Consider the following 12,973-nt stretch of genomic DNA (forward strand, 5'->3'; position numbering starts at 1 on the left):
AGCCAGCTTATTATCAGAGTAACTTTGCATTGTAAATGAAAACCATGCCGCAGATTATGAGGCAGATTGCAAAGTTCAGTTATTGGCATCTTTAATAGCGTGATCATTAAAAGGACAGTTGGCAGCTTATAAAAACTTATTCTGGAACAGAAAAGAACAAATCCCACAAAACGGAATACATATGAACCTTTACTTTCACTGTCACTTATGTGAATTTTTTAAACTGGTGGAAACACAGGCAGGTTCTGAAAAGGCATCAAGTGACAACCAGCCCAGCACCGGCTCCATGTTGGTGGAAATGAGGCATCAGTACAGTGTTCCCAGGTCCAGCCCAAGGTCTGCTTAAGATCCACCCAACGGAAGCTGAAACCAGCCCAATAAGAGAGAGAGAGAAGGATTTCTCTCTAAACCAGATACGGAAAAGCTTGTTCATGTGTTTATTTCCAGCAGGCTAGACTATTGAAATGGTGTCTTTGCAGGTCTTGGTAATAAATCAGTCAGACAGCTGCAGCTCATCCAGGATGCTGCCACCAGAGTCCTCACTTACACCAAGGAAGTGGAGCATATCACACAGCTCCTTAATCACTGCACTGGCTTCCTGAGCATCACAGGATTGGTTTAAATATTATTACTTGTTACAAGGCACTAAATGGCACTAACTTCCTTGAACCTTGTGAAGCATCCAGACCCCTGAAACTTTACTCAGTGTCCCAGAATGAAGACCAAGCAGGCTGAAGCAGCTTTTAGTCTCTATGCTCCCTGTCTATGGAACAAGCTTCCTGAAGACCTGAGGTCTGCTACACTGTCAGTTCATTATAATCAGGGATTAAAACGTTTTTGTTGCTGCTTTGTTTCAATAAATTAAATTAGCAGGAGTTTAGTCATACGCTGCCTCTACAATCTCACTTCTTTTTAGTTAACTGTTTATTTGTGTTTTGGGCTTTTAGACTTTTTAAAATTGTTTTTTAAATTGACAATGAACGTGTTTGTAAGTCCCACACCAAAGTTCCAAAGTACCGAAAAAGTACCCCAGCTGCAATGATGCTTTTGGTACTGGAACTTCTGGTACTGGTACTTGACCGGAAGTTAATGGAAAAGGGAAAGAACCAAAAGTACCGAACCTGGTGCAGTGGAAAAGCACCCTGAATAAACTTGCCTTACTTAGCAACTGGATTTAAAGTCCACTGAGATAAAAAGCTCATGTAAATGTGAAAGACCAGGAGGCAGCGGGAGAGAGAAAGAGAAGCTCCACTGGCAGCAGAAAACGAAACACAATAAAACACACTCCACCTCATACAGGGAGAGAGAAGTGTGTGTGTGAACAGACTCACAGTGTAAGAATTCTGCTCTGGTCCTGGGCACTAATACCGGTAGGACGGTGTCTTTGGTAACTAGAAGGAGACAGAGAGAAACAGGGATGTGAGTAAAAGGAATTTACTTGTGGGAGATGGACTTCACTCACTGTGGAGATAACAGCAGTGGGGTATTATCATTATGAGGGACAATAACAGGCATTTTAACAAACTGCAAATCATGGTAAGTTACACATAATACAGATTTTTGGTTTCTATAATGTAGAAGAAACATGTTTCATGTGATCTGGGTTTTGCAGCCAGTAGAATGTGAAGCTCTTTCACCAGTTATCACAAAGATTTAAACTTATTGTAAACAAACTGACTTGGTCACACAAATGTGAGGCTGACTGTACTGCATACTCTCTCTGCATGGAACACATCGGGGGGGCAATTCTACCCGCAAAGTCCAGTGTGTACGCAGGTCTTTGGGGTAACCTTTAGGTCAGCTGTTCAACCCCAGGTGTGAGACCCTTCAGCCAATCAGTCCTCTAATTAGTAATCCAGCAAAAGCAGCCCTTTCTGGGTAAGATTGGCCAGCCCTGGTCTATATTAACATGAACAGACTAGAAATGTATTAACCTGGTGATGGATCTCTGCCATTTTCATTCTGCAAAAATTCTCCAGTTGATCTTTCAGCTCAGAAACCGCCTTCCTCAAATTCCCAAAATCAGATCTGGGACTGACAGAGATTCTGGGTCCAAATCCAGCTTCAGGAGTGACAGGAAGAGCCTGGCGCCTCTACAGACACACAGTCTGATTAAACAGCTTCATCAATACAAATGTGTATTGCAATCTAATTAACAGAACCATTAACATCTGACCAATGACAGACTAGCTGAAATACAAATGACAATATGCATCCATTTGAATACTCTGGTTTTCTTATTGCCAAAGTAGCTGTTCTGTTACCTGGAGGAAATGGATGTGATCTTCTGTGTGTGAAAGCTGCTCCAGCTCAGAGTGTCTCCTCTTCAGTTCATCAATCTCCTGCTTCTGTCTGTCCATGTCTCCTTCAGCCTGACTCACTGCAGCCTTCTCCTGATCTCTGATCAGCTTTGTCACCTCAGAGCGTCTTCTCTCAATGGAGCTGATCATCTCAGTGAAGATCCTCTCGCTGTCCTCCACTGCTGACTGTGCTGAGCTCTGTTGGTGACACAGGGAGCAGAGGACAGTAAATTACAATTGGCCCCTTTTGAGACTCCAGAGAGCCTCATTGTACAATAGAGATGTGAGCTGACAGGAGGTATAAAAACAGCACAGGGCTGAGGTTTGGAGCATCACCATGCTGGACGCCTCAGGTACTGAAACCCAGCCAGCACTGATTGGAAATGATCGCTCATTAAGCTCATACACTGTCAGCTGCAGGGATTTGGCAGAGACTGGTGGCTGTATGGGGCAGGTTGGTTGTCACCATTAGGTCTCAGTTTAATAGGTGACTTTTTTAGTGGTTATTTGCATTACGCTGGGTTGTGAAAAGTTGCATTTTTCTCAAATAGGCATTTATGGTATTTTTTTAAATAAATAAGCTACTACTGCTGCAACACTTGGTTAAACTCTGTAATCTAGCAACTTTATCCCACTGACCCAGAATAACCCACAGCAGCATTAATTTGATTAATCCGCACAAGTCTGTAAATCTGCAATCTGTTGAATCTGAAAGAAGATACAATATGATCACAAGCCAGCTGTTATCTTCTCCTCAGGTTCATACTCACTGTGAATGAGGCCACAGCCTCTCTCAGCTCCTGCAGTTCCTTCTCTCTCATCTGAATTCTCTGCTGAAATTCCCTCTGTTTTTCACCCATTTGTTTCTACAGATAGGAAACAAGACGACAAAACAAGTTTGTTTCATTAGCTGAGATCACATTCATCAATCATCCTGCCCAGGGTGGACCCCATCCTTGGGCCCTATGTTGCCTGGGAAAGGCTCCAGGCACTCCCCCTGACCCTGACCTGGATTACCGGATAGGAGATGGATGGATGGATGGATGGATGGATGATAGATGGATGGATGGATGGATGGATATATGGATGGATGTTCATTAATGATTTATTGACTGTAGGTAGGATTCAATGGACATAGACCCTTTGGTCCTGTTTCCACCTGGTATTAACATGCGTCCTGGGTGATCCAATCACAAGTGGACAGCGCTAATTACCCAGGACGCATTGAAGATACATTGAGATCCGATCACTCAAACCACATTGGGAGGTGGTCTGGGCTGCATATGGCCACATTCTTATAGCAATGTGAAGGCGAATGTGTCCTGGGCTGCACTGCAGGACCGGCTACTCAACTGACGTCCTATTAGATTGATGTCAGATCGCATGTCAGTTGATAATGGGCCACTGTGTAGAAACTGCACTGTGAACAACAATAATGTATCTTTTCTCCTGCAACCCTAAAAACTCTGAATCCGCTGGGAAGTTGGTTTAATATTGGACTGTTGTGACCCATTCATATGTAAACTGTGTCAAAGTCTGCATCACTGATGTTCCACGCAAATTCAGAAAGGAAAATGTGTAAAATGGGATTCATTAAAGATTCTTCAGAATTTGAACATATCATATATTTAATGTGCATGTTGGGGCGCAGCCTGGTGCAGGCAGGGAAACAAGGTGAGGATCCACTTAAAAGCTCCAAGACAAAGGGAATTAAGGAGACTGAACCAAACTGGAAAGACACGCAATAAAGGAACAATAAGGGGTCAAAACTCACCAGGGAAAAAGTAGCTAAGAAAATGACACGTAGACTAACAGAGGGAATGGGGCAGCTAGTGATGTTAAGCTTGATAATAAAAAAGCGATTCACTACATTCTGAAGCACAGCTTCAGTTTCCTTCGTTCCACCCTGAACACGTGACCATGGTCATCTGAAGCTTCATTCTGCACTCAACCATGTGACTGCTTTGGAAACTGAAAATGTGGCACAATCCTCATTACCGGTTTCAAACCTGTTGTACAGCACATATTTCGGCGTACACACACACTGCAGCGTAAGTTTTAATCATCATAATAATTTAATAATAATAATTATTATTATTATTAGTCATTATTGTGTCCAAGGTTCAGTTTAATTGTATGAATACATAATATCAGATTTTGGTGAGGGTATTACCCAATAATCTGTATAATTTTCCCAGTATAGAGACCAAGAAACAAATGATTGATGAGGCTTTGGTCAATATGCACAACCCTTCACCATAGTGGATAACGCAGGATTTAGGGAGGTTGTGGGGATCCTGGATCCAACCTACCTTCTCCCATCCAGGCAAACATGAAAGGGTTTAGTGACAGAAACATTTAAGATAGAAAAAGAGAAACAAAGGAAGAGGTGAGAAAGGCCAAAGCAGTAAGACTAACATCTGACAAGTGGACATTCATACATATGGAAGCTTATTTAGTAGTCAAATGCCATTTTATAAATGATAAGACTGAGCTGTCGACCTTATTATTGGGAGCAGGAAAATTCCCAAAGTCTCATTCTGCAGAAAACATGGCTGCAGTTGAGGCAGCCTGATGGAGGAGTGGCGAATACAGAATAAAGTCCGATGGCTCACACTGACGCTGCACAAAATGTGATTGTCTGTGTCAGACACACAACCTGCATTGCCGGTTTCTGTAGCCAATCTAATGCTCAGGCTGCTGTAGCGAACTAACAAAGACAGATGTGAGACAATTAACCAATAACAAAAGTGCAGGGAAAACAGGCAACAAGTGCAGTAACTTATATTAATGAACACAAGACTAGGAAAACTCCCACAAACACTGAAAGTAAGAAACACACACAAGGAATTCAATACTTAGAAAGTACAGAAACATGTGGAACATAATAAAACAAGGCACAAGCTTCACAAGCAGAACATAGAACTAACAAACACTGGGAAGAATAGAAAAGCAATAATTAAATGAAAGAGGTGAGGTTGGTTCCTGACCTGTCTCAAACCCATAACCAGCTGATCCCAGCCTCTGTGTCACACACTCATCCCATTGAGCCAAATGCAGCCATGTGGGGAAAAGGAAGAACACACTAGGGCCAAAGATGATGAGAGGACAAAGGGGATGTTTGTGTTCAGTAGCCTAGCAAATGGATGTGTGAATAAAAACATATAATAACAGTGTAATTGTTTATATCGTTTTATATTGGGCTGTCCGGGGGCTTGAATTCCTGGTTAGATATTCAGTCCCACTCCAGCCCTGACTACTTTTACTTCATTTGTTCCAAGTCAGACATAATTCAGCATATCAGACAAAACAATGAACCTCTTTGTTAATATTTTCATAAATTTTGAGCTTCACTGGTTATCACTGAAAGCCAAAATATTATCCTATGGCAACCAACACAATGCTTTAAAGGTTGAACCCTTTAACCTTGAATAGAAAAGTATTAATCTACGTACATCTTAGTACCGAAAGACCTTTTTTAACATGTACATTTGTACTGTGTTGATGTAGGTAAGGTAAGGTAAGGTACGGAGGTAAGGAGCACACACTGAGTACAGTGCCTTACCGCACCCACCACACGACGAACCACCTCAGGGATGAGAACCTGAGTGCAGCCGTGCAGTGGGTGACACCTCAGCACCACACCAGTCCCAGTGGAACAGTGTGAGTTTTATCCGGTGGCTGCAGTGCCAATCCTGCAAAACACCTCCTGATGCAGTATAGAAATGCATGGCGATAATGTGAAAAGTTAAACTTTATTGTGAAAATAATATTTTATAATAATAATTGTCTAATGAAAATCGCAACATTATTACGAAACAATAAATTGTCAAATTTAAAAATTATACATAGAAGACAAGTGTTATTATGAAATATAATTTTATGAAATTTATGAAATTTTATGAAATTATTTAAAAATAAAAGGATACATTATTGAAATATTTATCATTTTATTTATATTTTTTGATATACTTATTTATTTTATTTTGAGTGTCATGGCGTCCCGTACAAACATCTTCGGCGGGCACGGCCTTACTGTACTGTGGCTCTAGTGAATTCTTCTGTACTATGAAGGGTTACTGGCTTTTCGGGGTAACTTGTCGGATGTAAGGTACCACAGTTTAAATGGACTTCATATTCGTTTACTTACATTTTGCCCAGACTACCTTAAATCCGACAAGCTAGTAACCCCGCTAGTAAGACCGGACAAGTAGGTCATGACAACTTTACCGAACCAGACTTGATCTGAGTGTTTCGTAGCAATTACACGAACAAGTGTTAAGACAAAATCCATTTATTTAAAATTAACTTTTAGATAATAACAATAATTGATACTTTCACTGATCTCTTTGGGGAAATTGTTTTAGATAGAAAGGGGAAATTCTTTTAAATTAGCCTGACCTGTATCTCCGCCCTTCCTGTAGCAGCTGAGACTGTATCATGGCCTCTGTGTTCATCCATCGTACAGAGATAACAGATACACTGCTGGTGGGTACGGCAGTAGACCTCCAGCGGTTTGTCATGGTGGGAACAGACCTTGTCCTTCAGATGGCCGATGGCATCAATGAGCTTGTGCTGTTTTGCATGGTGGAGTTTGTTGTGAAGCTGCAGGTCAGTTTCACAGTAGGAGGCCAGACACACCAGGCAGGACTTCTTCTCCCAGTACAGACGTCACACTCCACATCTCCAGGTCCAGCATACTGGTCAGCAGGAGCAGCTGCTTGTAGTCCAGTCTTCTTCAGTTCCTCCACCACTTCAGCCAGCATGGTGTTTCTGCCCAGAACAGGTCTGGGTATGAAGGTCTGTCTGCACTGGGGGCAGCTGTAAACTCCAGCATGATCTTCCTGATCCCAGCAGCTCTTAATGCAGCTCATACAGTAACTATGTCCACAGGGAATAGTTACTGGATCCTTTAGTAGATCTAGACAGATTGCACAACTTAACTCAATTACATCCACTGCAACTCTGGCTTCTGCCATTTTACCACGAACACTGATAGGATTCAGTCTCGTTTTCTCTCACAGTCGTCTGTGTGTGACAGTGGGAGGAACTTCCTGCTTCTCAGACTGCAGCAGGTGCGGTTTTGGACTGAGACCAGACTGAGAAGAGCAGACTGGGCAAACAGTGGAGCTGCAGTTTATGAACAAAATAGTACATTATACAAACTGTACCCAAAGCGAACATTTATTTATCTTTTATGAGAATAACAGTTACTGACATTGTTTTTCTGTAAACAAACTATAATCCTACTCTTTGATTTTGTGCAGTAGATAGAAATTAGGTATAAAGGTATAAGAGAGCAGATCTACTGAGAATGAATTTCTGTGTCGGTTTAGAATCACGTTTGGGATCATGTGGTTTCAGGTGAAACATGCAGGGATGTGCAGTTATAGACAGACTGTGTCAGGATTAGACAGAACAAGCTTTGACAAGTGCTGTCAATGCACAGATTTGTTTTTTTTTACATTATTCTATATACAATATTCATGAAAATATATGTCATCTCTTCCTTTTCTTTCTGTGTGTTTGTGCAGGGAGTGTATTTATGTTAGGAAGGACAGTCAAGTTCAGAGTGATCATTTTAATCATCCAAAATAATTCCATACTCTAATAATGAAAATTGAATACTACTCTTATATTTAAGCCAAAAGTTAATGGACCAGCTTCAGCCATCCCCAGGAACAGAAAGATCATATATCAAAAAAGTATCCAACAAATTCCAATAATTGCAATACAGGGTTATGGGACACACACATCACAGGAAGCACAGGGCACAAGGCAGAGACACCCTGGATGGGATGCCAGTCCATCACAGGGCAAACACTCACTCACATGCTGAGGACAATCAAGAGACACTAATTCACCAAACTGCATGATCGTGAACAGCATGAGGAAACCTGAGGAAACCCACAGGAACACGGGGAGAACATGCAAGCTGTACATGCAGAACCAGGACTGGGAACCACACCCACAAGCCTGGAGGTGTGAAGTGAGAGCAGCTGGTCTGAAGTCCTGAAGGGAGCTGTAGCGCCATTTCTTTGGAACAGTGTGGAGCCGTCCTGCATTACTGCTTATCCTGTACGGGGGGGTGGGGAGCCTGGAGCCTGTCCCAGGTGGCACAGGGCGGGGGACACAATGGACAGGATACTAGTTTATAGCAGAGCACAAACTCACACATACAGACGCACACTAAGGGCAGCTTAGAGATTCCAATCGGCTGATCGCAGTTTCATGTTCTCCAAAGTAGGAGGAGAAAGCCCACATTGGAAGAACATGCAGACTTCACACGTACAGCAGTAGGGACAGGAAACAAGCCAAGAGACAGAGGTTACACCCCGAGACCCCACACCCCCCCACAATCACACATACTGTTAGGATTTATGTAAAATTTATATTTTAATGCTACAAAATTATGACTGACTATGAACTTCATATTCCAGAACTGTGTTGGAATCTATGCTGACTGTAAGAATGTTACCTTACAGGATTTACCCGTTTCTGTGCCCTGTACCTACAGTAAGGAGGTGTGATCTCTGCTCCTTCAAAGTAGACAGACTCACTCACATATGATTACAGTTCTAGTACATAGCAGATACTGTTGCTGAAAGTGGTGAACAAGTGAGGCAAATACAACAATGCAAACATGCCGCTGTCAAGGTGCTGCCTGGGCACTAGTGCAGCTAGGCTGGTATTTCTGGGCTCCACAGACATCACTGGTGGTTGGTGTCGTGGTCACCGGGGTGAAAGACTCGTGCAGCAGGTGTTTCTCAGACAACAAACAGGGACTTACTGGGATCAGGATGGGAGGCTATGGAACCGGCAACACATAAGGCACAACATCAGTGATCGAACTGGGGAACACAGGACCAGGAAGCACTTAAATGGAGGACTAATGATGGAAGAGACTGGAGACAGCTGGGAGTGTTTAACACGAGGGCTGGAACGAGACGTGAGACCAACAAGCAGCAAACATGGCCTGTTAGAGCCACGTCAGGGAGGAGGCGGGACATTTAATTACATTTTTATATAGTGCCTCACAGAGTCGTCCCAAGGCACTTTACATAGATGTGTAGTCATACATTACAACATCATTAAAGACAGTAATACACAACGGGAAAAAGGAAAGAAAGATATTAAATAAAGAAAGCCAGATGACAACGGAGGAGAGGAACCAAAAAACCCCAAGTAAGGAGAAAAAAAAGACCTCTGGGGGTCCATGGACAACTGGCTGCCCAACCCCCCCGGCAGACTAATATTACTGAGAACAGAAAAGAGTGGAGCTGCTTGCTAAAGGCCAGGTGTGAGGTGTGATTAAAGTCTGTCAATAAGCCTGTTCTCCACGCTGGCCTGTGTAGGGTGACACTCAAGGCTGCACCCAGGATGACACAGTTAGCAGGTCCAATTCGCAGTGTCACCCCTCCATGGGACAGAACCTGGACTCCAGCTGAGATGGTGCCCCCCCCGGGTAGCACCTGGAAATGTGGGGAGGCAGAGAGCATGGATGGTCAGAACATGCGTTGACACATAAATGGACAAGCATAGTGGATAAAAATGGCATTGCTTAATGTGACAGTACCCCCTCGCCCCAACCCACCAAAAGCATGCGCTCCGGCCATGAAGTCCAAAGGGGTTAGACAACAGGGATGGAACCAGACTGGACTCTGGACTAGACAGGGGACGACAGAACAGATGGTAGACAGGACAAGACCAGACAAGACTAGACAGAACACTAGACAGACAGCAACACCAGACATAAGAGCAGTTGCAGGACATCACTAAGGACATGGAGCGGATAAAGGAAAAGCTAGGAGCCACAGGTACAGCAGTCCTGTCAGACCCCAAAACAGGATGGATAGGTGGAGGGTCAACAAGAACAGGGGCACAGGATGCACAAGACAAGGAGAGATGGGGCATCCAGGGAAGACAGGCAAAGACTCGGGGCTGGGGACCCTCCTAGGGTCCTTTCCAGGTGAGGCTGAACTCCGCCGAATCACAGGACCAGAGGGTCTGGGAGGGCCAGCAGGGCTGGAGGACGTGAGGGGTTGGGAGGTGATGAGAGAACCGCAGAGCAGTAGGGCAGCAAGGAGACAACAGGACAGGAACAGGAAGATGACAAGGCACATACAGGGCAAGAGCAGAGACTGGCAAACCCTCTCTGGGAGACAGACATTCTGCCTGCCGCTTTCTTGGACTCCTGTTGATACTGGTGACCACCCAAGAAACTGGGACCAGAGTAACCGGAGTCTGGGATGAAGGAGGGACCACGTAGCAGGACCCAGGGCAGTCCAGCAGGACATCCTCTGGATCCATCTTCTCTGGGCTGGTGGCATGTGCCCATGGGACGTCAGGATAGAAAGTGGGCACCAGCAGGCCGTCAGGAGATGAGGTCGGCGCCGGCTGGACGTCTGGGGACATTGAGGTGGGTGCTGGCCAGGCATCAGGGGACAGAGAGGTGGACGCTGGCCTGACATTATGGAGCAGTGTGGCAGGTGTCGGCTGGTTACCAGGGAACCGTGTCAGATCTGCGGGGCGAGTTGTGGGGGTTGGGTGCAGTGTGGATGAGGTGGCAGTGTATGCAGGGGCCTAGGCGGACCGATCATCGGCTACCAGTTCTGGTTCTAGGAACATGGAATGTAACCTCTCTGGTGGGAAAGGAACCTGAGCTGGTTGGGGAGGTAGAGAGATACCGACTAAATATATGCACATGTTGGGCTTGAGAGGGGCTGGACTCCCCTCTATTCCACTCTTGACTTGCCCCTGGTGAGAGGCGCTGGACTCCCCTCTATTCCACTCTTGACTTGCCCCTGGTGAGAGGCGCTGGGCAGGTGTGGGTCTACTTATGTGCTGATTTCACACGGCCGCCATTTTGAATGGAAAGCGAGGCAGAGGAGGGAGTCACCCCAAGTGGAAGCCTGGAAGTACAGTCACATAACAACGGCTTGGACCGTAAACTTTGAGCTGGTGCCACATTTTACCATAAACGATGCTGAAAAATGGGCTGAGGATGGATGTTGAATATCAAGAGCAGTTCTGTTAAAAGGATACAGCAACTGAATAGAGGGTAACATTACTGATATTAAAGGTAAGTTAACGATTTTGACAGGCGTAGCCTAAGTGTTAATGTACTAGCTAATCAGCAAATATCAAAATATTGTTTGCAGCGTGAATGACTAACGTTAGTCATTAACAAGCTTGATTTATTTTCTGAATTTACAATTTTCTGAGACAACAAGCACAAGCACTATTATCCTGAGAGAGGCTGAAAACGCTGGATACATATTACTAAACATATATGGTACATTACAGAGTTAATCAAAGGGGTATGAATATATTTTAGGTCCAAGCAGAGTCAGGTACTTCACCTCCAATGGATCATGGGTTTTCACATAGAAAATAAAAATCTTCAGCCCCACTGTGAGGAATTATAGCAGGAGGCAGCTTGGTTATATGATACATCCTCACTACTGTAAATCCATGATTCTGCAAAAGTGTGTTTTCTAACTTTGAACTGAGCTTCTAAGTGTCCCGGTTACAAGGAAATCAAGGGAAAGACAAACCTTGATCACATTCTCGTCTTTGATAAGATGTACATCCTGGTTCACAACAATATGGCACACTAGCATCAACGAATTTTGTGGAATTAATCCCACCTCAGCCTTGTTTTCATTTTGAAAATGGTGACCTCTGTGAAATAAGCTAATAGCCCCCCCCCCCCCCAAATTCAGTGCTAGAACGTTGGAGTTTACCCCAGTGAGCGAGAGGGTTACCTCCCTTCTCCTTCGAGTTGGGGGACGGGGTCTGACTGTTTATGCGTATGCACCGAACACCAGCTCAGAGAACCTGGCCTGCTTGGAGACCTGAGAAGGGGGGCTGGGAGGTGCCCCCCGTGGGGACTGCATCGTCCTGCTGGGCGACATAAACGCTGATGTGCGTAGCGACAGTGAAACCTGGAAGGGTGTGATTGGGAGGAACGGCCTGGCCGATCTGAATCCCTGTGCTGCCCACAGTGTGTCCATAACAAACAGCATGGTGGAACATAAGTGCTCCTGTCACCGGAGCACCCTGGGCCGCAGGGCGATGGCAGTCTGATGGGACTGGCAGTTTGTCACTTCTAATATCTGTCCTTATATGTCATGTTCTTTTAATTTATTGTTTTATCCATCCATTTTCCAAACCACTTATCCTATCGGGTCGCCCGGAGCCTATCCCGGAAGCAATGGGCACGAGGCAGGGAACAACCCAGGATGGGGGGCCAGCCCATCGCAGGGCACACTCACACACCAGTTACTCACACACCAGTCACTCACACATGCACTAAATGTTTTATTTTCATATGTATTCCCACGATTTTACTTTGTGCATTATGCATTTTATTTTTAATCATCTTTTCTGGAAAGCACTTTGAATTACCTTCTTGTATGAAGATGTGCTATACAAATAAACTTGACTTAAACCAACATAAAATATTCATTCTCTACTCACTTCAGCTTCTCCAGTTTACAGCTGGGATGCTCCGGTACAGCAGAGAGCAGCTTCACTCCTGAGTCTCCTGGGTGATTGTAGCTCAGATCCAGCTCTCTGAGGTTTGACTTCAGAGCTGAAGTCAGGGAAGAACAGCCTCTGTGTGACTCTACAGCCTGACAGCTTATTGAAAGGAAACCACAAAATTTCAG

General features: G+C 44.5%; 1 pseudogene; it reads right to left on the reverse strand.

The window, feature by feature from the left end:
• Window positions 1–1,189: 1,189 nt before the first annotated feature.
• On the reverse strand, window positions 1,190–7,279 carry LOC125722643 (E3 ubiquitin/ISG15 ligase TRIM25-like; annotated as a pseudogene).
• Window positions 7,280–12,973: the final 5,694 nt, after the last annotated feature.

The sequence above is a fragment of the Brienomyrus brachyistius genome, unplaced genomic scaffold (assembly GCF_023856365.1).
Source record: "Brienomyrus brachyistius isolate T26 unplaced genomic scaffold, BBRACH_0.4 scaffold40, whole genome shotgun sequence".
Lineage (NCBI taxonomy): Eukaryota > Metazoa > Chordata > Actinopteri > Osteoglossiformes > Mormyridae > Brienomyrus > Brienomyrus brachyistius.